Source organism: Dendrobates tinctorius, unplaced genomic scaffold (genome assembly GCF_039654945.1).
Source record: "Dendrobates tinctorius isolate UK_male_01 unplaced genomic scaffold, ASM3965494v1 ptg000143l, whole genome shotgun sequence".
Classification (NCBI taxonomy): Eukaryota; Metazoa; Chordata; class Amphibia; order Anura; family Dendrobatidae; genus Dendrobates; species Dendrobates tinctorius.
The window spans coordinates 23,993,942-24,020,646 of record NW_027361810.1 but is presented as its reverse complement, the minus strand read 5'-3'; the positions used below and the strand labels follow the sequence as shown (position 1 = coordinate 24,020,646).

At 44.9% G+C, this 26,705-nt stretch overlaps 1 protein-coding gene and 1 long non-coding RNA gene across 5 annotated transcripts in view; one reads left to right on the top strand and one right to left on the bottom strand.

Annotated features, from left to right (window-relative positions):
- LYPD6 (LY6/PLAUR domain containing 6) overlaps positions 1 to 12,780 on the bottom strand; it is a 55,316-nt gene extending 42,536 nt beyond the window's left edge. The window contains exon 1 of one of the 4 annotated variants that reach the window (XM_073545594.1): positions 12,630 to 12,780. The gene's annotated coding sequence lies outside the window, so the exon portion shown is untranslated. The other 3 variants (XM_073545597.1, XM_073545595.1, XM_073545596.1) reach the window with 3 other exon arrangements.
- Positions 1 to 26,705, top strand: part of LOC141049308 (uncharacterized) — a 114,198-nt gene that overhangs the window by 26,787 nt on the left and 60,706 nt on the right. The window lies entirely within an intron of this gene.

Here is a 26,705-nt window from a genome sequence, read left to right as displayed (position 1 = left end):
GGTGGCTCAGTGGTTGGCACTGTATGGTGGCTCAGTGGTTGGCACTGTATGGTGGCTCAGTGGTTGGCACTGTATGGTGGCTCAGTGGTTGGCACTGTATGGTGGCTCACTGGTTGGCACTGTATGGTGGCTCACTGGTTGGCACTGTATGGTGGCTCACTGGTTGGCACTGTATGGTGGGTCACTGGTTGGCATTGTATGGTGGCTCAGTGGTTAGCACTGTATGGTGGCTCAGTGGTTGGCACCGTATGGTGGCTCAGTGGTTGGCACCGTATGGTGGCTCACTGGTTGGCATTGTATGGTGGCTCACTGATTGGCACTGTATGGTGGATCAATGGTTGGCACTGTATGGTGGCTCACTGGTTGGCATTGTATGGTGGCTCAGTGGTTGGCACTGTATGGTGGCTCACTGGTTGGCATTGTATGGTGGCTCAGTGGTTGGCACTGTATGGTGGATCAGTGGTTAGCATTGTATGGTGGCTCAATGGTTGGCACTGTATGGTGGATCAATGGTTGGCACTGTATGGTGGATCAATGGTTGGCATTGTATGGTGACTCAGTGGTTGGCACTGTATGGTGGCTCAGTGGTTGGCACCGTATGGTGGCTCAGTGGTTGGCACCGTATGGTGGCTCACTGGTTGGCATTGTATGGTGGCTCACTGATTGGCACTGTATGGTGGATCAATGGTTGGCACTGTATGGTGGCTCACTGGTTGGCATTGTATGGTGGCTCAGTGGTTGGCACTGTATGGTGGCTCACTGGTTGGCACTGTATGGTGGCTCACTGGTTGGCATTGTATGGTGGCTCAGTGGTTGGCACTGTATGGTGGATCAGTGGTTAGCATTGTATGGTGGCTCACTGGTTGGCACTGTATGGTGGCAGAGCTGCAGTCCTGGGTTCAAATCCCACCAAGGACATCTGCAGAGTTTGCATGTTCTCCCCGTGTCTGTGTGGGTTTCCTCCCAAACTCCAAAGACACAGTGACAGGGAATATAGATTGTGAGCCCCAATGGGGACAGTGATTATGTCTGTAAAGAGTTGCAGAATTAATTGAGCTATATCAGTGCATAATAAAATATGGTAAATACTGTACACATATAATACTATATATCTGTGATAGAGATATTAAAGATACAAGCAGCTTAATTTGAAATCTAAGTAATTTCATATAAAACTGTCACAAAGTTCGGTAACAAATATCTGAGATACAAATAAATTTAACATTTAACGGATCATATATAAAAAGGCAACAAAAGTAATGCATGAATAAATTCTTCACCAATTAAAAAAAAAATGTGTTCTAATCTTTAAAGTTTGGCAAAATGGTTGACGAAACATACAAAAATGTCACAAAATGTGAATTATTGAGATCTCCAGGGCCACACAGGTCAACCCGTAAGTTATTTAGCTGAAAGCAGGAAGGACGTTGGTCCTATGAAGACTCCTCATCCTGACTTGTGCGTGTCTTTAAAGAGATGGCTTTTCAGACAAGGAGTTAAGACCACACAGAATTTTCTTTCTTTGGCCCAGTTGAAAAAAGCAAAAACAAGCACATTTTCCGGCCATTGAGCCCCCATTGACTGTATATTACACAGAACACACAAGTCTCTGAGCCACATTCCAGAAAATGCCCGATCTTCACACCTCCTCCAACACCCTCAGGCCCCCATAATATCTAAGAGCCGTATCTTTCATTTCCAATTGCCCTTTCACCCTCAGTCTCCTGGAATTTTATGGAATTTTTGTTAATTTTGGGGGAAAAAAAAGACTATAAATCATCCTTGCACTGTACTAATGTGTAGAAAACATCACTCATAGACTATTTGAAGGCCATATTTTTTTTTTTTCCTTGGCCATGGCAAGAAATTAGGAATTCCACCCATCCAACATACTTACCGCCACTCTCTACCTGTGTGGTTATACGGTAAGAAAGTTAACGGGATGAGCTACTGACTGGTGATAAGAGACATATGGCGGCACACTGCTACCTACAACAAAGATACATGTGATTTATGGGAATCTACTCAAGTCCAAGGAAGGCAGCTTCTTACAGAAACAAAAATGTTTACTTAAGTGGCCTCCTCTGTCATCTGCTAGATGGGGCTCTGTGATTTACTAAGATGGAAATAAGTAATGGGCTGCTTGTGGTCTAACTATATAATGTAGGATGGCCCTGGACATACAAACACTGACTTCATTATATTCTAAGCTTTCTAGAAAGAAAAAGTAATAAAAAAAAGAAGCAAAATATTTATTAATAGTAGTCAAAAATTAAAAAAGCTAAATAAAAGCAAAAAATTAATGATGGGCAAATAAAAATCAAAAAAGCGAAGGCTTAGTGGTCAGCACTGCAGCCTTGCGGCACTGGAGTCCTGGGTTCAAATCCCACCAAGGACAACATCTGTAAGGAGTTTGTATGTTCTCCCCGTGTTTGCGTGGGTTTCCTCCCACATTCCAAAGACATACTGATAGAGAATTTAGATTGTGAGCCCCATCAGGGACAGTGATGAAAATATGTGCAAACTGTAAAGCGCTGCGGAATATGTTAGCGCTATATAAAAAGATTATGAAAAAAATAAAGATTATTAAATAGAAGTAAAATATTAAAGATGTGCAAATAAGGATAAAAAAAGCTAAATAGAAGCAAAAAATTAATAGTAGACAAAAATAAAACTAAATGAGAGCAAAATATTAATGGTGGGGGAATAAAATTTTAAAAAAATAAAATAAAGTATTACGCTAACTAATGGTGGTCAAAAATGCTGGGTTTTTTTTAGAAAAAGCTAAGCAAAAAAAATAACAAACAAAACAAATGGTTGGCAAAAAAAAATATATATATATAAAAAAAAAAAAAAATGGAAGCCAAATAGTAACTAATGGTGGGTAGTAAAAGATTTTAAGAACAGAAGGTAGAAGCAAAACATTACTTAAACAGTGGTCAAAAAAGCCAGAAAACCACAAACTTTACCTGCATTCACACGTTGAGTTTTTGCAGCCTTTTTTATGCAAATTTTCAGCTGCATTTTACAGTACCAGCAAACTCGATGAGATTTCAGAAATCTCATGCACACAGCTTGTTTTTTTTTTTGTCCTCAGGATTTTGTGCAATACCTTGTTTTTTTTTATGCAAAATACAGCAGGCACTTTAGCGTTTTTCACCCATTTAAAACAAACCGCTTAAATGCAGCTTAAACTTGGCATAAACAAACACCGCAAAAACGTTAACGTGTAAACCTAGCCTTAAGGTCCAGATTCATTCATTTTTGTTTCAAGTTATATTTTTCTCTTGTCTTTCCTTTTGCCCTGGTGGATTTTGCACGCTATCCATCAAAATAAGTGTTCGATGAATAGCCGCAAATTTAGAGCTACTTTTTTTTTTTTTTTTTTGCGCCTTTAAAAGAGTCGCACTCTCCTTTCATTAAGAATTACAATGCCTCAACTACGCAAAATAAAATAAAATCAGATTTTCTGCTCCAATAAGGTACTGGAGTAACATTTTGCAACAGTTTGCAAGATTTCAAACTATGAAATAACCTAAAACATCTGGATAACCAACTCCTCTCCCTAATAAAATTAAAAAGAGCAGGCGAGTAAACAAGTAAATCAATAAACTTGGAAAAAAGGCCCAAATTAAATAAGAAATGAGGTGTAAATAAAAAAGTCACTATTAGATCTACTTTTTTCAAGAAAAAACAAAAAAGTGAGAAATCGGTCTCCGGTTTGTTTTTTTTATTAACCAGCTGCCCAATAGATTTATCAGTTTGAAAGATACTACAACAGTAATACATGTATACAAAACACTATAGAAGTTACTCCAGTTTGCAAAGTACCGGTAATTACTTTAGTTTTGTCAAGTTATATTAATCCAAAAAAACCAAAACACCTTAGTTGACTTTGAAGTTTTGGTGTTTTTGTTTACTGCTATACAAAAGTTAAAAAAAAAAAAAATGCAAATTTCCAGAATAGTGCCTAGTAATTTACGGCCTAATTGGCTATTAACCCTTCACACCTTTCTTAGTACAGTTTTTTTTTTTTTTCTTACTAGCCCCCTCTTAACATTGGCTTGAAAAAAAAAAAAAAAAAAAAAACTTGTTTATGTGCTCACCATGATAACAAGCTTACAATAGCTGTGGGTAAAAAAAAAAATAACACCGTAAATAAAATATATAAATGTCAAAGTATCATAGTTCTTCCCAAATGTCTCATTTGCATTGAATGGGATATGTTTGAACACACACCCTATGTATAAGGGCACGGTAGTACAAAAACTGAGATTGGATTTCGTATTTTCCACATCAGTATTTATTGTAACTTATTGTATCATTTTTGTTCATTTGCTAGATTCTTATCATGTGTCTCTCCTATATAGTATCACTTTGCGCTTTCATACAACTCCCAAATAGAATGATCACCGCGAATAACAAGATTTAAAATACAGAATCGATCACGTTACCATTCCGCGGCCTGCGCAGTTTTGTTCAGATTCTGCTATTTTCCCAGTGAGTTGAGTTGATTGCTAAATTCCAATTTATTCTGCATTTCCAAGTCCAAGTGTTTTCAGTAAGTTTAATACTGGACCTCATCCAAAATGTCTGCACACAGTCCTCTAAAGCCTCATTCAGCAAAGCCATCGACTCAGTTACATGGAGGGAGGGGTGCGCGATCATCCTATGAGCTCCGCGCTCTCATCTGCTCGCTCAGCAGCAGGTGTTGGCCAACGACTCCCAAAATAAACATCAATATTCTATGATATCCTATCCTCCGCCTGATGGTCTGAGCCACAATACTACGCAACAGGAAAAAGGAGATACAAAGGCTATTATCGATCTAATATATACCTATTATCTATATATCGCTATCTATTATCTATGTCATCTATCTATCTATCTAGCTATGTAGTCTACGTATTTAAAGAGTTTTCCACTATAGTACTAGAACAACTCCTTCTTGAACTAAATGTTTGGCCCGGTAAAACAAAAAAGCCTATACTCCCCTCTCGTTGCAGCAGCGTCAGCACTCGCGGTCCTGGAGCTCCCATGCTGTGCCTGGCGCCCAATCGGTGCTGGCGTCACTGTCTCCGACTTCGTACGGATGGAATATGAAGAGGAAGTCCGGGCTGTGGCTCATCTCCAGCTTCTTCTTCATGTTCAATCCGTGTCACAACAGCTGCACGAGAGCCCTGGGAGATGGAGTACCGACACCGCGGGAACGGCGCCGGCATGGGAGGAGAGTATAGGCTTTATTATTTTATCGGGGCCAAACCTTTAGTTCAAGAAGTTGTCTTATTAGTGGAAACCTCTTTTTTTTTTTTTTTTCCATCTGAAAAAGGGACACCAGTTAAAAACCGTCAATTAGCAGATCCGTGCATTGCCACACTAAGGCTGTGTGCACACGTTGCGGATTTTTTCGCACAAAATCCGCATCTCTTGGCAGAAAACGCTTTTTGCCTCGGATTTCATGCGGTTTTTCAGTGCGGTTTTGCTGCGGATTAATGCAAGTCAATGGGTGCAGAAACGCTGCAGATCCGCACAAAGACTTGACATGCTGCGGAAATGAACCCGCAGCGGTTCCACGCGGATTTTTCTGCAGCATGTGCACAGCGTTTTTCAAATTACATTGACTTTAATGCTACTGTACAACGCAGCAGAATCTTCTGCGGACCCACAAGGCCAAATACGCTGCAGATCCGCGGCAGAATCCGCAACGTGTGCACACAGCCTTAAGCGGACCTAAAATCTGTCTGCACTGTGGTTTCCCACTGCAGCCTGTGGACTATTTAGACTCTTTGCAGGACATGAGCAGGAATGTCTCTGTGGCTGCTACATCTGTGTATAAATATTTTAGAATTCCGTTAAAATAGTAACCCCATGAATAATTTAGCCTTTATAACTAAAAAGAAAAAAAAAAAAACACTATGAGGCTATGTGCCCACGTATGCAGAAATTTCCTGAGAAAAACCAGACTCCTTCCCAGGAAATCCACAATTTTTTTATTCGCTTTTTTTGCGTTTTTATTCGCGTTTTGTGTGTGTTTTTTGCACGTTTTTCCGGAGCATCCTAATACAATGAAATCCGCAGATTTTCTGCAAAAATAATGACCATGCTGCGTTATTTTCAGCAATGCGTCTTTTTTGCGGAAAAAAACGCATCATTGGCACAAATTGCGGATTTAATTCTATTAATAGGATGCTTAATCTATGCTTTTTTGCTGCAGAAAAACGCACCAAAAATGCATAAAATCCTGAACGTGTGAACACAGCCTGAAACTAAAATAATTTTTTTGCAAAAAACACAAATATGTCGTGGCCGTGTAAGGTCCATTGCAGATTGCTGATTTGTTTTCTATCCTAGTTCATTAAGGGGATAAAGCTGAATAATATTTTGCAAACTCGCAGTAATCTAGGCCAGGAATCCAGTACCTGCCTTGAGGGAATGAAATCTGCATTGTCACCTGTCCTGTGGGCAGGTTGTATCCTCGCTGATGTGTTGTCAGGCTGGATACGTAGATCACACAAGTGTCAGGGTGAGATCGGACCGCGTGCTTCACATAACTTATCGCAGCGAGGTGGGAAATATTTAGGGAAGTCTCCGCTCACATCAACCACATGTGACACCTATCTGCATTGTTCTCGAAGTCCTAGTCACGAAAGAAGAACATTGCACGCATGCTACGAGATGGTGCTGTGTGAGATACGCTTTGTGAAGCTAGTGGTACTTCTGCTGGACCTCCAGTGCCTTGTATTATGCACTGGTTCTGGCTCCGATGCCAATCCTCGCATTTTCCTTCTCTCTCTGCTCTCCTGGTAATCCGGCACACACCTCTGTTGCCACTTTCCTAGGCTTTTATAAAAGGCTTAGGCAGCTGCAAACTCCCTGAGTATTCATGTAGTTAGTGTGCACTGAACTACATGTAAGGATTAAGTGTGCTTCCTGTCCAACTCTCATCTACTATCCACACATTCAACGGTGCTATACCAAGGTGCCAGTCTGCTAACACATCTCTGCTGCTGCAAACTGCGTGTCTGCACTCCCAACTCTGCTGTACCAAGGTGCTTGACTACATGGCTCTGATGCTCCAAGGTGTCAGTCCACACACCCTGTAATGCTGTACCATGGTGCTCTGCTGCTTCAAGGTGTGTGTCCACACATCCAGCTCTACTGTTCCAAACTGTTCAACATACCATGCACTATATTCCACTGTTCCATGTGCCATTCTGTTAGTGTTCTGCTGTATCTCACTGCACCAACGCTTCCGGTCCGAGCTGTTCATCCAGACTGCTTAGCGAATCCACATCACCAGGTGAGCCATAACAGAGTCAGGCCACCTGGAGGATCATTTGGTCATTTGATGACTAGTCCAATAGTTATGACAAAATTTGCATCAATTCTTTTAAAAATGTTTTCAAAAACACCTGGATTCTACCTATTGAGAACAAGCAGGAAATGGCCCATTGGTTCAAGGTCTGTACTTGATACCTATGGTTAAAGCCCCCATACACAATAGATGGCTGTTAGCCTGTAGCTGAGCGATTGGGCATCTCACCCAACTGCCCCTAAGTAAGAATGTCCAGCTGATCGTTCTTGTGTTCTCTATGAAAGAGCCGCTCTCCGACTCCTCTGTCCCCTCAACACACCCTTGACGGCAGCTGATCTCCTGGGGAACGAAAGGAACGGCCATGGGGAATCAAACTGGTCAGATCCTTCCCTAGACCCAACATCATCTGTCGAGGGAAAATCAGGAGGCCCCGGTAAACATTAGACTCAGCAAGTTGGGTGACTTTAAGGTACTGTCACAGGCTATGTGCACACGGTGCGGATTCTGCTGTGGAATTTTCCGCGCAGATTTTGCTAAATCTGTAGGTAAAATTACCTGCGTTTTACCTGCAGTTTTAGTGCAGATTTAGTGCAGATTTATCGCAGATTTAGTCCGGATTTCCCCTGCAGTTTCCACCTGCAGATTTCTATAATGGAGCAGATGGAAAACTGCAGCAAAACAGTACAAAAGAAGCGACATGCTGCTTCTTTTATTCTGCACCAAATCTGCGCAGAAAAATCTGCAGCATGTGCACAGCCTTTTTTGTTTTACATAGCCTTAAATGGTACTGTACATCACGTGCAGTTCTGCTGCTTTTCTGCTGCAGTTCTGCAGGGCCAAATCTGCTGCAGAACTGCACAGAATCTGCACCGTGTGCACAGGTCCTCAGTGATGCACCAGCGATCCCGACCAGCGATATGACGCGGTCAGGATCGCTGTTGCATCGCTAAGTGGTCGCTAGTGAGCTGCCACACGGGCAGATCTCACCAGCGACATAGCAGGGTTCGGGGGTCGCTACTTACCTGTCAGACGCGGCGATGAAGACGTCCTCCCGTCGCTCGTCGGCGCCACAGGAAGCCCAGCAGGAAGCTGACGACGAGAAACGGCCCAGGACGTTCTCGCGCGATCAGCGATAACCAGCGGGGAGCCGGTCGGAGGTAAGTATCACACATAGCGATATCGCTAGCAATATCGCTGCTACGTCACAAAAACCAGTGACGTTACAGCGATATTGCTAGCGAGATCGCTTAGTGTGACAGGCCCTTTACTCTAACGTCGTCCGACACTGGTCAATTCTCATTATGAAGACGTCACCGATGTGCAGTATCTCACTGTCACTGTCTTATTGTCAATGTCCTATGTCTATAGTACTAACAAAAAGTCAATCCGGACAGATGGAAAAATGTTCTGTTACCTCAAAATAGCCACTGGATGAATTAAAAACAGTCCTCACTATTATTCTCCACAGTCAGACAGCTTTGTCAGAGTATACAGAATAGTAGACTTGGAGAATCTTCCCATTGTACAGCCATCAAATATCTGAAAGCCAAAATACCCCAAAAACATCAGATTGCTCGTCGGCTTTGTGCATATTTTTTAGTCTGTAACTCAGGCACAAATATCTCAAACAAAACCTTAATTTAATTTCATAGTTTTCAGTTTTGCCTTTATACACTGTATCATTACAATAGATAGAATCAAAACAGAACAACAAAACATAAATTCCAAATTCCACAAGTATCACTGCTAAGCCCAGGTCTATATACAGGAGCGTAAATCTCAAGGCCCCCCCAAAAGGCCGGTATGTATCACTCTGTAGGGGAATCGTATAAACACTTTGTACTCATAGACTGTAAGCTTGCGAGCAGGGCCCTCATTCCTCGTGGTATTTGTTCTAATCTATGTGATTATTGTTATGCTTTAATGTCTATTGTCTGTACAAATCCCCTCTGAAATGTAAAGTGCTGCGGAATATGTCAGCGCTATAGAAATATTTATTATTATTAGAAGGGTTATTATAAGGCGATCACGGCTGGGATACAATACCAGGGGCACAACGGGGTCTTCTATACTAGGGTACAAAAGGCTTAGTAAGGATATTGGGGACTTTCTACTTTAGCATAAGAATGTATTGCAATACTAGGGACCCTGGACAGTAGAACACAAGTGGCCCTATGCATGAAATGGGGCCCTGTGTATTAGAACATAAAGGGGCCCTCTGTAAAAAAAAAAAAAAAAAAAATCAAGGTGTCTGATAATAAGAACAAATTTACACAATAAAATAAAAGGGACCCCTGTACTAGAATATAGGGCCCCACTCAATATTCATGGAACCCCATACATTAGAATATAGGGGTGCTGATAAGATATAAAGGGCCCATGTACTAGAATATAGGGGTGCTAATAAGACGTAAAGGGCCCATATACTAGAATATAGGGGTGCTGATAAGATATAAAGGGCCCATGTACTAGAATATAGGGGTGCTAATAAGACGTAAAGGGCCCATATACTAGAATACAGGGGTGCTAATAAGACGTAAAGGGCCCATATACTAGAATACAGGGGTGCTAATAAGAAGTAAAGGGCCCATATACTAGAATATAGGGGTGCTAATAAGAAGTAAAGGGCCCATATACTAGAATATAGGGGTGCTAATAAGATGTAAAGAGCCCATGTACTAGAATATAGGGGTGCTAATAAGTAAGAAGTAAAGGGCCCATGTACTAGAATATAGGGGTGCTAATAAGTAAGAAGTAAAGGGCCCATGTACTAGAATATAGAGGTGCTAATAAGAAGTAAAGGACCCATGTACTAGAATATAGGGGTGCTAATAAGAAGTAAAGGGCCCATGTACTAGAATATAGGGGTGGTAATAAGAAGTAAAGGGCCCATGTACTAGAATATAGGGGTGGTAATAAGAAGTAAAGGGCCCATGTACTAGAATATAGGGGTGGTAATAAGAAGTAAAGGGCCCATGTACTAGAATATAGGGGTGCTAATAAGAAGTAAAGAGCCCATGTACTAGAATATAGGGGTGCTAATAAGAAGTAAAGAGCCCATGTACTAGAATATAGGGGTGCTAATAAGAAGTAAAGGACCCATGTACGAGAATATAGGGGTGCTAATAAGAAGTAAAGGGCCCATGTACTAGAATATAGGGGTGGTAATAAGAAGTAAAGGGCCCATGTACTAGAATATAGGGGTGGTAATAAGAAGTAAAGGGCCCATGTACTAGAATATAGGGGTGGTAATAAGAAGTAAAGGGCCCATGTACTAGAATATAGGGGTGCTAATAAGAAGTAAAGAGCCCATGTACTAGAATATAGGGGTGCTAATAAGACGTAAAGGGCCCATGTACTAGAATATAGGGGTGCTAATAAGAAGTAAAGGGCCCATATACTAGAATATAGGGGTGCTAATAAGAAGTAAAGGGCCCATATACTAGAATATAGGGGTGCTAATAAGAAGTAAAGGGCCCATATACTAGAATATAGGGGTGCTAATAAGATGTAAAGAGCCCATGTACTAGAATATAGGGGTGCTAATAAGAAGTAAAGGGCCCATGTACTAGAATATAGGGGTGCTAATAAGTAAGAAGTAAAGGGCCCATGTACTAGAATATAGGGGTGCTAATAAGTAAGAAGTAAAGGGCCCATGTACTAGAATATAGAGGTGCTAATAAGAAGTAAAGGACCCATGTACTAGAATATAGGGGTGCTAATAAGAAGTAAAGGGCCCATGTACTAGAATATAGGGGTGGTAATAAGAAGTAAAGGGCCCATGTACTAGAATATAGGGGTGGTAATAAGAAGTAAAGGGCCCATGTACTAGAATATAGGGGTGGTAATAAGAAGTAAAGGGCCCATGTACTAGAATATAGGGGTGCTAATAAGAAGTAAAGAGCCCATGTACTAGAATATAGGGGTGCTAATAAGAAGTAAAGAGCCCATGTACTAGAATATAGGGGTGCTAATAAGAAGTAAAGGACCCATGTACTAGAATATAGGGGTGGTAATAAGAAGTAAAGGGCCCATGTACTAGAATATAGGGGTGGTAATAAGAAGTAAAGGACCCATGTACTAGAATATAGGGGTGGTAATAAGAAGTAAAGGGCCCATGTACTAGAATATAGGGGTGCTAATAAGAAGTAAAGAGCCCATGTACTAGAATATAGGGGTGGTAATAAGAAGTAAAGGGCCCATGTACTAGAATATAGGGGTGGTAATAAGAAGTAAAGGGCCCATGTACTAGAATATAGGGGTGGTAATAAGAAGTAAAGGGCCCATGTACTAGAATATAGGGGTGGTAATAAGAAGTAAAGGGCCCATGTACTAGAATATAGGGGTGGTAATAAGAAGTAAAGGGCCCATGTACTAGAATATAGGGGTGCTAATAAGAAGTAAAGAGCCCATGTACTAGAATATAGGGGTGCTAATAAGAAGTAAAGGGCCCATGTACTAGAATATAGGGGTGGTAATAAGAAGTAAAGGGCCCATGTACTAGAATATAGGGGTGGTAATAAGAAGTAAAGGGCCCATGTACTAGAATATAGGGGTGCTAATAAGAAGTAAAGGGCCCATGTACTAGAATATAGGGGTGCTAATAAGAAGTAAAGAGCCCATGTACTAGAATATAGGGGTGCTAATAAGAAGTAAAGGGCCCATGTACTAGAATATAGGGGTGCTAATAAGACGTAAAGGGCCCATGTACTAGAATATAGGGGTGCTAATAAGAAGTAAAGGGCCCATATACTAGAATATAGGGGTGCTAATAGGAAGTAAAGGGCCCATGTACTAGAATATAGGGGTGCTAATAAGAAATAAAGGGTTCAAACTTCAATTAATACCTTTGCCTCAATGCCAGGCTGCTGTCTGTAAAGAAATGGGCAGAACATAACATAACTTTACCGCCAGCAGCCTGGCATTGAGGTGAAGCCAAATTATCTATCGGTGACCATTAGGCTGTGTGCACACGCTGCGGATTTTGCTTACTCCGCTCTCTAGTAAATGCTGCAATGATGAATAAACGTTACGTGTCCAATAAATGTCCGGGGTCCAAGGGACGAATCAGTGGTGAAGAACTCTGTCATCAGATTCTTCTGAAATATCAGGACGAGCGGAAAATAAAGTCCGAAAAGTCAGTACACCCTGGGCCTACCTGCTGCTGCGCACAACTGTGGAGAGTGCAGCCATAGCGCCGGCACATATAGCCGCGGGGCCGGGGCAGGAGCGGCGCTAAGTGCTGCGCGGACTCCAACAGGTGAGAGGACCGAGGAGGCGCCGGCCGCCCCGTCCTGCTCCAGCCCTCACCCACCTCGTCACTCCATAGGCGGCCCCGTCAGGATCCAGTGTCCGCAGGAACGATCCCCCTGTGCTGTGCGGTGCGGACTGAGAGCCCTGACTGCGGGACAGCGGCCGCACCGCCCATGGGAGGCACCGAGAGAACATGGCGGCGCCATTGGCCCGGAGACACGTCCTGTGTGACCGGGGGAGGCCGCGGCCACAGTCAGGGTCACCGGCAGCAACAGCAGAGACCGCACCGACTGCTGTCACCTCTGTGCGGCTGGCTGTCACTGTGTCCTCCATAGCCTGGAGATCTGTATCTATCTATCTATCTATCTATCTATCTATCTATCTATCTATCTATCTATCTATCTATCCATCTATCCATCTATCTATCTATCTATCCATCCGTCTAGAAAAAAAAATGATACCGCACCGTGTAGATGAATTCAGGGTGCAGAGCCCCTCCAAAAAATATCCATTTGTATAAATAATAAAAAGAAAAAAGGAGGCAGCGCTCCAATAACTGATTACAAGAGTGGACTTTATTAGCCCATATGGTGTGAAAGGCTGGTCACAGCCGAAACGTTCCCACACTATATGGGCTAATAAAGTCCACTCTTGTAATCATTTATTGGAGCGCTGCCTCCTTTTTTTTTTTTCTTTTTTATCTATCGGTTATCTGTCTATCTCTCTTCTATTCCATATGTATTTATTTAAGTAGCAATAATGGAGGGTCAGTGTAGGACGTGCTCTGTCGGGTCAGTGTAGGACGTGCTCTGTCGGGTCAGTATACGACATGCTCTGTCGGGTCCATATAGGACGTGCTCTGTCGGGTCAGTATAGGGCGTGCTCTGTCGGGTCAGTGTAGGACGTGCTCCGTCGGGTCAGTGTAGGACGTGCTCTGTCGGGTCAGTATACGACATGCTCTGTCGGGTCAGTGTAGGACGTGCTCTGTCGGGTCAGTGTAGGACGTGCTCTGTCGGGTCAGTATAGGGCGTGCTCTGTCGGGTCCGTATAGGACGTGCTCTGTCGGGTCAGTATAGGGCGTGCTCTGTCGGGTCAGTGTAGGACGTGCTCCGTCGGGTCAGTATAGGACGTGCTCCGTCGGGTCAGTATAGGGCGTGCTCTGTCGGGTCCGTATAGGACGTGCTCTGTCGGGTCCGTATAGGACGTGCTCTGTCGGGTCCGTATAGTACGTGCTCCGTCGGGTCAGTGTAGGACGTGCTCCGTCGGGTCAGTATAGGGCGTGCTCTGTCGGGTCCGTATAGGACGTGCTCTGTCGGGTCCGTATAGTACGTGCTCTGTCGGGTCAGTATAGTACGTGCTCTGTCGGGTCAGTATAGGACGTGCTCTGTCGGGTCAGTGTAGGACGTGCTCTGTCGGGTCCGTGTAGGACGTGCTCTGTCGGGTCAGTGTAGGACGTGCTCTGTCGGGTCAGTGTAGGACGTGCTCTGTCGGGTCAGTATAGGACGTGCTCTGTCGGGTCAGCATAGGGCGTGCTCTGTCGGGTCAGTATAGGACGTGCTCTGTCGGGTCAGTATAGGACGTGCTCTGTCGGGTCAGTATAGGACGTGCTCTGTCGGGTCAGTATAGGGCGTGCTCTGTCGGGTCAGTATAGGGCGTGCTCTGTCGGGTCAGTATAGGGCGTGCTCCGTCGGGTCAGTATAGGGCGTGCTCCGTCGGGTCAGTATAGGGCGTGCTCCGTCGGGTCAGTATAGGGCGTGCTCCGTCGGGTCAGTATAGGACGTGCTCCGTCGGGTCAGTATAGGACGTGCTCCGTCGGGTCAGTATAGGGCGTGCTCCGTCGGGTCAGTATAGGGCGTGCTCCGTCGGGTCAGTATAGGACGTGCTCCGTCGGGTCAGTATAGGACGTGCTCCGTCGGGTCAGTATAGGACGTGCTCCGTCGGGTCAGTATAGGACGTGCTCCGTCGGGTCAGTATAGGACGTGCTCCGTCGGGTCAGTATAGGACGTGCTCCGTCGGGTCAGTATAGGACGTGCTCCGTCGGGTCAGTATAGGACATGCTCTGAGTTTTTTCTTTGATCCATGATTTTCACAGATGTGTGAATGGACAAGTGACACTAAAGGTCTGAGTGTTAGTAATAAATCAGACAGTACTTGGACATTACACACGCTTGTAAGGCTACATCCTCACGTCCGTGTGACAAGTCCCAGCGATGTCCATTTTTTATTCATCTCATAGAGTTTCATTGATCCAGACACCCATCAGTAACAGGTCCGTGAGAACCAGAGCAGCTCCTATTCTCATCCGTTTTGCAGATCAGATTAAAGTCTATGGAGTCCACGAGACACGGCAGAATCTAGGTAGGCAGACATTGTACTTGTGATATCGCACTGCATTCTTTCACTATCACAATATTTAACATCACTTTGGAGACGAGATCTAAGGCCGGGTTCTGGAGAGTCCATAAAAAATCCGATTTTCATCACAAAAAAAACAGATACTTTTAATCCGTGCTGTCATCCGTCTGACCGTTTTGTCCATCTCTGCGGTTTCCATTTTTATACATCAACATTTAAAAAAAAATGTGCAGATCCCAATACAGTTTCCTATAGTAAAAATGGCAATGTGGTGTAAAAATCTAATCCAAAATACGCTACAATGTATACATATATAATTGCCTTAAATTGTCAGTCATCCACTTCCGTCTGGATGTCCCCAAATCCCACAATCCACCACGCCTCACCGGAAGTACGCCGACCGCCATATTGGAATACCCAAGTGATGGGTGTTCCAATATGGCACCCACTGATGGTACCAGGCCCTTCCACAGTACGACCAGCGGGACACCGCCGAACCCCCCCCTGCTGCTGGACCCGCCGCCACCAGACAACGCCGGACCTGCCGCTGCAGGACTCACCCCTGGACCCCCGCCGCTGCTAGACCCGCCGCTGCCTACCCACCCACCTCCGTGCAGTCACTGCCGGCAGGAAAGACCGCGGCTTGCGGCCTGTGCTGGAGATGGGGTGCGTGCGCCCTCTGGTGGCGCCACACCCCATCTCCAGGACAGGCCGCAAACCACCGTCTTTCCCGCCAGCTGCCCGCCGCCGCAAGGATCTCCACCGCTGGACCCCACCCCACCGCTGAGACCCGCTGCCTGCCCACCCACCTCTGTGCAGTCACAGTCAGCAGAAAAGACCGCCGCTTGCTGTCTGTGCTGGAGATGGGGAGTGAGCGCCCTCTGGTGGCGCCGCACCCCATCTCCAGCACAGCCCACAATACAGGAGGGGGTATAACGAGAGGGCTGTAATGAAGGGGGTGTAATGAGGGGGGAGTAATGAGAAGGATGCCGCTGCCGGACCCCTGCCAGGACCCACCGCCTGACTACACGCGCCGGATCCCGCAGCTGCCTGCCCACCCAGTCACAGCTGGCAGGAAAGACCGCGGCTTGAGGCCTGTGCTGGAGATTGTGTGCGGCCACCCTCTGGTGGCGCCGCACACCATCTCCAGCACAAGCCGCAAAACACCGTCTTTCCTGCCGGTTGTGACTGCACGGAGGTGGGTGGGCCGCCACCCCCAGCGCTACAAAGCTGCCCCCATTGTGATGTTACTGCCCTCCCGATGCAATAGCATCGGGCACACATCTAGTTTTTTACATGTGTGTAAAAATGTTCATGTGAATTAACCCATTGACTCCCATTGGTGCTTGAGGTGTCCGTATACGACCTGTTTTGCATAGGGACAGCACACTGAAGTTTAATTTTCTCGTCTGAACACTGCCTTAATCCCAGGGATTTCTTTCTACTTGCAGTAAGGCTGGTTTTACACGTCTCACATTCACGGCCTGAGTATGGACCGCTACGTACTGACCGGTCGAGGGTCTCCTGATCCCAGTTCAGCAGCTTCATACATATGAGGCCATAGAGTTTGGGTCAGGAGATCCATGGCTGGTCCGGACAAAGTTTTGTGCTCCGCATCCAATTCGAGATTTACAGAATTTTATTGTATGAATTCCATGGAGGAAAGTTGCTGATACAAACAAATCATGTTCATTAATACATAATGATAAAACAATACTCGTCATTTGGCATCTGTTAGTCCAGAAATTCCAGGTCGGGGACTTGCTGTCTATAGATATTCTGCTGAAAAGTCTTGTGCAGCTTATACCAACACTTGGGTCACACCCTGCGAGAGCAGCTGGATTCTGCCAAGTACAACAGAAAATCTGTCATCCGAAAACCATTGTGTCAGAATTAATGAACAAAGATCAAAAAATAGTTTGTTGTTGCAACCGAGGGATGAAAGCGGAGCCTGAGTAACTACACAGATGTGGCTGGGTGCAGCTCTGCAGCACACTGTGCCCGCTCCTCCGCTGGGTGACCGACATGACAGCGATGTCATAACACGGCTACCGGGACACGAGCAGTAATCCCTTTATCATATACTTGTCGTGTAGCCAAGTAGCATCAGATGGAATCGTAAAAGCGATGCATTAAGTGGTGCGCAAAACGCCTGCCCTTTTATAAGGGACACCCCCAATCTAGGTCAATAAGCAGTGATATGACCCCCTTAATTATAGCCCAAAAGATAAACGGCAAACCCGAACGTTGAAACCACTACAGACCCCCAAAATATACAGACCAAAGAAAAGAAATACAGACCCCCTAAAGGAACACCAAGCCCACACCCCCTGTACAAATACTGACTACATACCAGACCCTCTAAAAATCCAGACCCCATAAACAATTAGAGACTCTAGAGGAAACCCATAGTGAATACAGTGGCAAACCCTCTAAAATAATAGACCCCCAAAACTGCAAGAAACCCCCGACAAGACCCAAAATATACAGACAATTGAAAAGAAATACAGACCCTATAAACAAATACAAACCCAGGACCAGACCCCCTAAAGTAATGCAAAGCCGATGCCCCCTGTACATATACTGAATCCAAACATGACCCCCTAAAACTCCGAGACCAGACCCCCTTAAACAATTACAGTATCTAGAGTAAATACCAAACTGAATACAGAAGCAAGCCTCCAAAAATAATACAGACTCCAGACCAGAACCCAAAAGCCACTCGACACCTCTAAAAAAAAAAAAAAGTATACAGATCCTAGAAAGGACCACTAATCTAGTACAGACCCCCTAAAACAAATACAGACCCAGTATTAGACCCCCTAAAGTAAAAGAAAAAAGACAAGACCCTCTGAACAACTACACAAACCAGACCCACTATGAATACAGACCGGGGGGACATCTGTGTATGGCCGTCCGATTCTTCCCAAATTCCATTAGCGTCATCTACCGTACATGTCCGGAGGATGTGATCGCATACTATATGGAGAGGGAGGGCTCTGGACCTGCTCAGGAGCTGGCTGTGTTGTACAGCTGGCACAAGAGTCTAGAAGCATGACAGCGGCATTTAAGAGGGTACAATTGGGGGCAGGTGTCTGTTCTGATGCCCAAACCCTACTACTGAAGGTCATGTAGCCATATTTGTAGTCTTATGTGGCCCTTTGGTTGTGCTTCATAGGATACTTGTAATTTTACAAAACACTGAAATATTTCAGTATTGCAGTGTATTGTACAAGCGATCACAGGTTCCAGTCCCTATGGGGACTAATAAATAATAATGTAAAAAGCAATGAAAAATATTTGAAAAAAATAGAATGTAAACGTTAAAATCATCCACTATTTCCCGGAATAGAAATAAAATCTAAAAAAACCTAATAAAATATATCACATTCCTCCTATAATGGGGAAACATTAAAAAAAACCTAGATTGGGTTCCGCTGTAACCATAAATTGTAGGACAAAGTTAATGTCACTTATAAACTGAACTTTGTAAGAACAAAACCCAAAAAATAAGTTGTTTTAAGATTTTCAGTACATTATATGATCAAATCTTTGGAGTCCTTCGATACAATTTGTCCTGAAAGAAAACAAGCCCACATATGGGTAGGTTGATGGAAAAATAAAAAAAAGTATAGCTCTTAGAAGGGAAGGTGAAAAGTAGACCCACAGGCACTCTGGAGACTGGAGTCAATGACAAGAGCTCAGACGCCCAACCAAGCTCAGATGGGCGAAGATATTATAGGTGCAAAATGTGGTCCTAGGGTTGGTTTCGACATAGGGCTCTTTCTGATCAGGTGCACGATATGGTCCTAGGGTTGGTTTCACCATAGGGATCTTTCTGATCAGGTGCACAGGTGCACATTTTGGTCCTAGGCAGAGGCGTATCTAGGCTTTCTGGCACCCGGGGCAAGAATTCGGTTCGGCGCCCCCCCCCCCACACTAAGTACATATGCGACTTGAACACTTAGCCATGTACCTGCGAGCCGCTCTTCCTAATGCTCTCAATGTTCAGTAAAAAACTGAGAGAAGCAGGAAGAGAAGTTCGTTGTCACAGGACCATAACTATGAAAATCGCATATGAGTGAAGTGTCCATGTGATGACTACTGCAACCTGCAGAGCTGAATCCTGACATTGCTGCTTCTGAATTCTCACAACTAATGCACTGCACACTTTTAGGATTCTCCCTTGCCGATGTACAGTCATGTCAGCACAAGCATGTGATTTATATACTTCTGGCCACATTCCGACTAGACGTGCCCGGCCTCGCTCTGTTCATTTTCATTGAGTGAGGCCACACATGTCTAGTCAGCATGTGACCGCATGTATGTAAATTACCGGCACGAGAGAATCCTGACAGCGTGCAGTGAGCACTGTGAGAATTCAGAAGTCTGCAGTCACATAGAATGACTGCAGACTCAGCACAAGCCTGGACAACCCCTGTAATGTTCCTAACAAATAAAAACATGAGAATGTCAGTATCACAAATAATATTTACACCCAGGTACCTTATATATGACGTCGTCTCTGCAGTCAGTCACCTTTTCTTCTAGACCCCATGAGGAGTTTTCTCATCCACATCTCGTCTCTGTAGACTTCCATCTTCTCCAGTCTTCTGCAGCAAATCTCCACACGATGCCCTTAAAGATAGAAGTGTCATTATAATGCCCCTAAATAAAAATGTCTGCAATATACTGTCTCCTCACACTATTCCCCTCCCTCCTTATACTATCTCCTCTAACATCCCACCTGTTCACCATACTGTCTCCTCATATATTTACCCCCTCACTCTCTATACTGTCTGCTCACACATATCCCTGACTCCCCATACTGTGTCCACTTACATTAACCCATTCGCTCCCCATACTGTCTGCACCAATCCCCCATCCTGTTTCCTCATACATACTCTTTATTTTGTGTCCTCAAATCTCCCCACACATTAAATCCCCCCATCCCCAATCCCCCACACACATTAAGTACCCCCCATCCCCACTCCAATCCCTCCACACATTAAATAACCCCCCATCCCCACTCCAAATCCCCCCACACATTAACCCAATCCCCACTCATTAACCCCCATCAGCACTCCAAATCCCCCCCACCCCCACTCCAAATACCCCCACACATTAACCCCAACCCCACTCATTAACGCCCCCACACATTAACCCCCATCCCCATTCATTAACCCCCACACACATTAACCCAATCCCCACTCATTAACCCCATCTCCACTCCAAATACCCCCACACATTAACCCCCATCCCCACTCACTAACCCCATCCCCACATTAACCCCCATCCCCACTCATTAACTCCCCCACACATTAACCCCCATCCCCATTCATTAACCCCCGCACACATTAACCCAATCCCCACTGATTAACCCCCATCACATTAAATAACCCCCATCTCCACTCCAAATCCCCCCACACATTAACCCCCACACACATTAACCCCCATCCCCACTCTAAATACCCCCACACGTTAACCGCCATCCCCTCTACAAATCTCCCCCCATCTCCACTCATTAACTTCCCCTCATCTCCCATCTTCGGTGGTTCTTCAGCTCCACAGAGGAGCACACTTACCATCAGCGTTTACTTTGGGCGCCGGGGAGTGACGTCAGCAGCGTGATCACATGACCTGATCATGATGCTGACGTCGCTCTGGCCCGGCGGTCAGAGCTTCATTTGTACTGGCATCTATACAGACGCCAGTACAATTGTTCCCTGGGAGTCGGCACGCGCTCCTTCTCTGCGCCGGCTGTCAGCTTGACAGCTGACACAGAGAACCGCCGACTCTCAGGCCGGGGGGGCGGCAGAACGCAGCCGCCAAGGAGGACACTGCGGACCGCTGCATTAGGCGGCCCGGACTGCGCCCCCCTGCTGGCTGCGCCCGGGGCAACTGCCCCGGCTGCCCCCCCCTAGATACACCACTGGTCCTAGGGTTGGTTTCACCATAGGGATCTTTCTGATCAGGTTCATGATGTGGTCCTAGGTTTGGTTCACCATAGGGCTCTTTCTGATCAGGTGCATGATGCATGAGCTAGTCTGATTGCCGTATGTGGAGTCGGGAAGGAATTTTTTTCCCCAATGTGAAGCTTACTGTTGCCACATGGGTTTTTTTTGCCTTCCTCTGGATCAACATGTTAGGGCAAGTTAGGATAGGATATGGGTTGAACTAGATGGACTTAAAGTCTCCCTTCAACCTTAATAACTATGTTACTATGTTACTATGATGTGGTCCTAGGGTTTGTTCGCCATAGGGCTCTTTCTGATCAGGTGCTTGATGTGGTTCTAAGGTTGGTTTTGCCATAGGGCTTTTTCTGATCAGGTACTGGATGTGGTCTTAGAGTTGGTTCTCCATAGGGATCTTTCTGATCAGGTGCACAATGTAGTCCTAGGGTTTGTTCGCCATAGGGATCTTTCTAATCAGGTTCATGATGTAGTTCTAAGGTTGGTTTTGCCATAGGGATCTTTCTGATCAGGTACTTGATGTGGTCGTAGGGTTGGTTCGCCATAGGGCTCTTACTGATCAGGTTCATGATGTGGTCCTAGGTTTGGTTCACCATAGGGCTCTTTCTGATCAGGTGCATGATGTAGTTCTAAGGTTGGTTTTGCCATAGGGCTCTTTCTGATGAGATGCATGATGTGGTCCTAGGATTGGTTAGCCATAGGGCCCTTTCTGATGAGATGCATGATGTGGTCCTAGGATTGGTTAGCCATAGGGCCCTTTCTGATGAGATGCATGATGTGGTCCTAGGATTGGTTAGCCATAGGGCCCTTTCTGATGAGATGCATGATGTGGTCCTAGGATTGGTTAGCCATAGGGCTCTTTCTGATGAGATGCATGATGTGGTCCTAGGATTGGTTAGCCATAGGGCTCTTTCTGGTCCCTACATGTAATTTTTTTTTTACTTCTTGATTGCTGTGACCGGGGTCAGTGTCCTCTGACTAATGGCCGTGCAAGGCGCTAATCTAATCTTCCATTGTTTACAGCCATGATAAGACCATATTCCTTAACTGCCTAATGTCCTATTATTAATATTCATCCTATCTGCAAGGAGATAAACTTTTTACAAGTAAAGATTTCCCATGAAAGACCCAAAACAAAGAGCAAAATGAAAGCTCATTGAGGAGCCGTAAAAAAAAAGGCAAAAGAGTATTTGCATAATCTGGAAAATCAGGATACAAGTACATGAAAAAAAAACTGGACTGCTCAGTTACTCATTCACTTAACGTATCATTTGCCCGCAGGGAAAATACTCTCGCCCCATTAGGAAAGAAGGGAACGGCCTCCGTGCCTGAAACAAGTCTGTCAGTGTGAGGAAGCTCAGATTCCATAGATGTTTCTATGGACAGTGGAGGAAATTAGAGACTCGGGTGACGTCCGTTGGGTCCAGAGAAAAAAAATGATAATCCCTGAAAGTATTCATAGGCTATAAAGGATATGGCCGGTTCGATACACCTATAAGTCATATCCTTGAGACAAACAGGTGGGAATTTCATACGCGTCTGATCAAGTACTTGTTGTATGGCTTTTAGCGGAAATACTAGAATCACAGAACCTCATATCATTAGACCCCCAAATTTGCCAACATTTCAAAAAAGGATATTTTTACTTAGAGGTTGACCACTTCTTTAACATTGATGGCCTGTCCTCGGGATATCTCATTAATGTCTGATTGGAGGTGCGACACCCGGTACCCCGCCAGTGTCGGCGGCTGGAACTGCTTAGTTACCGAGCTGCACAGCTCCATCCCTGAAATAGTGGCCATGGCTAGGTACTACACATTCACCCTACTTATTGATTTGAATAGGGGGTGGATGTGCAGTACCCGGCCGCCAGCTGAGCAGTTCCGGCCACTGCTGACACCGAGAACAGCTGATTGGCGGGGGTGCCGGGTGTCGCACCACCATCAACCAGATATTGGTGACCTGTCCTAAGGACAAGACATCAATTTTAAAGCCCCTTTAAGTAAATAGAGACCCTTGAATAAATGCAGACGTAATATCAGATTCTGCGAACACTCATCCCTTCTCTTTATAATGGCCACCATACACATCAGATAGCTGATGGTCAAACAATCGGTTGGCTGATAGTTCCCTCTCCCGAGTCCACATACATAGGAATGCTCTGCTTAGCGAAGCGCTCCTCCGCCCTTTATGAGAGACGCTACCAGAATCATCAAAAAACGACTTATCTCCAGTCAAAAGGATCGGCTATTGAAATTCCAATATCCGGATCCTTCTCTCCATCAACATAATCTGTCAGGGGAGAGCCAGGAGACACCTGTACATGTAGGCTGTGGGTCTATACCTTCAAAATGTTCGGCCAATTTTTATGTTGGCATTTAGCGCTTGTAATCCCCTTCATCCCAAGCCCTGCCGTCGGTAAGTTTCTTTGAGATGGAGAAGATGAAGAAGATTGTAGGAGCATGGAGAGGCGAGTATTAAGAGTACATTTGCCTACTTTCCCGGCAATCTGGGTAATCTTCTCCTCTCCAGTGTTCTCCCAGAATGTTGGCGAGCATGACTAAAATGCTGTTCATGGGACAATCTCTTTATCACCAATCCCCGGCAGAGGTTTGACCAATTGGACCTCCGACAATTCTGGGAGCAGGGGTCCTGCTGCTCCAGTGTGAATATAACAGTAATGAGTTCATTTACTTCTATGGGAGTGGTAGTGTGCATGCGTTACTTACTCTCCCGTAGGCTGTGATACTCATGTGCATTACTGCTCCATTCACGAGGGGTGCAGGACCTCTGTTTCCTGGATCGGTTGAGGACCCAAAGCAATGCATATTACCTACGTTGAAACCTCGGGTGTGACAAAAGGCATGGAGCATTAAATGCTAAGAATCCGGCCCTGCTCCATCAGGTTTGGCTTAATTTGCCTCCTGTGTCTAAAGGTACCGTCACATTTAGCGATGCACCAGCGATCCTGACCACGATATGACCCGGTCAGGATCGCTGGTGCATTTCCAAATGGTCGTTAGTGAGCTGCCACACAGGCAGATCTCACCAGCGATGCAGCAGCTGTCGTTACTTACCTTTCAGACGCGGCGATGAAGATGTCCTCCCGCCCGCGTCCACGCATCGCTTGTCGGCGCCAGCAGGAAGCCCAGCAGGAAGTCGCCGATGAGAAATGGACCTGGACGATCTCACGCGATCAGCGATAGCCAGCGGGGGGAGCTGGTCGGTGGTAAGTATCACACATGGCGATATCGCTAGCAATATCGCTGCTGCTTCACAAAATTGGTGACGCTTTAGCGATATCACTATGTGTAAAGCTCCCTTTATGCTTCTTTTCTTGATCTCTCCCATTCTCGCCTTTAATGTCCCCCAATTATTACTATAAGGCCGGGATCACACATGCGAGAAACACGGCCGAGTCTCGCATGTTAATACCCGGCACTGCCGCCGGCACTCAGATTGGAGCATGCGGCCGCATAGCAATACATGGAGCCACACGCTCCGCTCCTGAGTGCCAGAGGCAGTGCCGGGTATTAACATGCGAGACTCGACCGTATTCCTTGCATGTGTGATCCCGGCCAAAGTCCCCTCCAAGAAATGGTCTTTCTTAGTGGCTGGGCTCCATATGAGCAGCAATACCTGCCCATCATGACTGATACATTATAGTAAACTATTAGGACAGCTGATGGATTTGTGTTGCTGATGGATTTAGCTCACAGAGCATTATCTGGACTGGATACAATTGTATCAAAGCTTCATCTACGACAAACACTAGGACCGAACAGATCTTTAGCATCTGGATGTAAACAAGACTGTCTATTCAAAGAGTGCAAGCAGAGTGTTAGGGCTCACCCGGTGAGGTGGACTCACTAACCTGCAGGTGATTGCGAACACACGGACCGATGGTGACGGCACAGCGGACAGGATTTGAACAGCGAGGACCAGGATAACAGGCAGAAAAACGGAGCAGGACACACTGGAAGATACATACCCAGGGGTGTAGACAAGCGCAGGAACTGAATATGTACAGACAATCCAGAATTAGCCGCAGCCGTGTTTAATTTCAAACAGTCCAGAGGTAAGTTCAAAATGCTTTCAGCAGACGAAGGGTTAATAATCAAACAATGGAAAGTCGTCAGCAGAGGTGAAGCGGCAAACTTGTTTATGGAGAAGATACACTGTGCAGTTGCGATAGTAATGTGAACAGTCTCTAGCGAGGTGTTCGTAATGCTTACAGCACACGATTGGCTAATCAGCAGGTCTGAACCAGGATGTAGGCTGTTGAAACCATAGAAGTTTGCAGAGATAATTACAATTGAAGTAACTTGATTGTGGCAAACTCCAATACACATAGTAACTGAATACAAAGCTCAGTCAATGCTCGGACCCACAAGTTTGTCAGAATCGGCCTTACAAGACTGGTACATAACACAGATTTTGAAAAACGTGAATAACAAAGTATATTAGGAAGCTAGAGATCTTTTTTGTTATACAATGATTAAATAAAACCTGACCAAATTAGTTACTACTGAAACTTTTGGTACAGCTGAATAGGTCCTAGTACAACAATAAAAATGATACCTGTAGTGTTGTAAAAAAAAAATGTGCCGGTGCAGAGCAATTAGGTTTATTTGCACGTGGCTTCAAAGCTTAATTTCTCAGCACTGGCATATGGGATTACTACAAGACAGGTATAATTTTTATTGTTACACTAGGTTCTATACAGCCACATCACTAGTTTCAGTAGACTTGACACATTCCCTTTACATTTTTAAATGAGATATATATATATATATATATATATATATATATATATATATACAGGAAATCCCCTTTATGCCTCCCTAAGCTTTCATTTCAATTTTTTTTAGATTTCTTTTAAATATCAAATGTGCAGTTTCATGATTGTACAATGCGATTTCTTCACATAGCAATTTCTTCCCCAAGATATTACATCTCACGCAATTCATATAGTGAGAAGTGGAATACGAGCTCCGTCTCGGATCTTGCTCTGCACATGAAGCAAGTCTCGTACGCTGTGCAGGTGTATCCACTTGTGGACAGTGATCCGTGGCAGCACCTGTCTCCATTATTCCTCATATGTGAAGCTATTGATGACAATAATAACAATCAGCGTTAAAGGGGAAGGGCACGGGGACTGGGACAACAGTGACATTTGGAAGTGTTGACATGTTGAAGAGATGCTTGTATCAAGAATTAGCAAGAAAGAGGAATATAGGGAGTCAGTATATGAGTGGGGTGCTGGGGGGCCACGGTCCCGGAGCTGATTAATAGACCGATGACAAGTCTTGTCATTGTAGTCTAGCTTCCAACTTTTTGTTTTTTTCCAGGTGTCTGGTAATGTCATGTCTGTACAATATCACATAGGCTGGAAGATGAGTTTGAAATCCATCATTTGATGACCACCTACATAGACATCATCCTGCCGTGGTCCTACTAATGTATCACATCATGTATACAGGTTTTAGGTCCTAACTGATAACAGCACAAGGGGGATGAGGGTATTCCTCAAAGAAAAGGAATTTCACCTACATTTTTCACATTCACGTATCTGTCTCTATGGATGAACTTGGACCTATCGGCTTCCCAAGACAAGAGGACCATGGTGCTCCATGTACCTCCATTTAAAAAAATTTCATATAGGTGTCCTGACCCTTCCTCGGTTGCACAGAACAGAGAGCAGATATAAAAGGTCTCTGACTCTCGTGGACCTACCGCATCTATACATCCCAATTCTTTTCATTCGTTTCTGTATAATACTTCATTTTCCCTGTGGTGTCGCTGCTGAG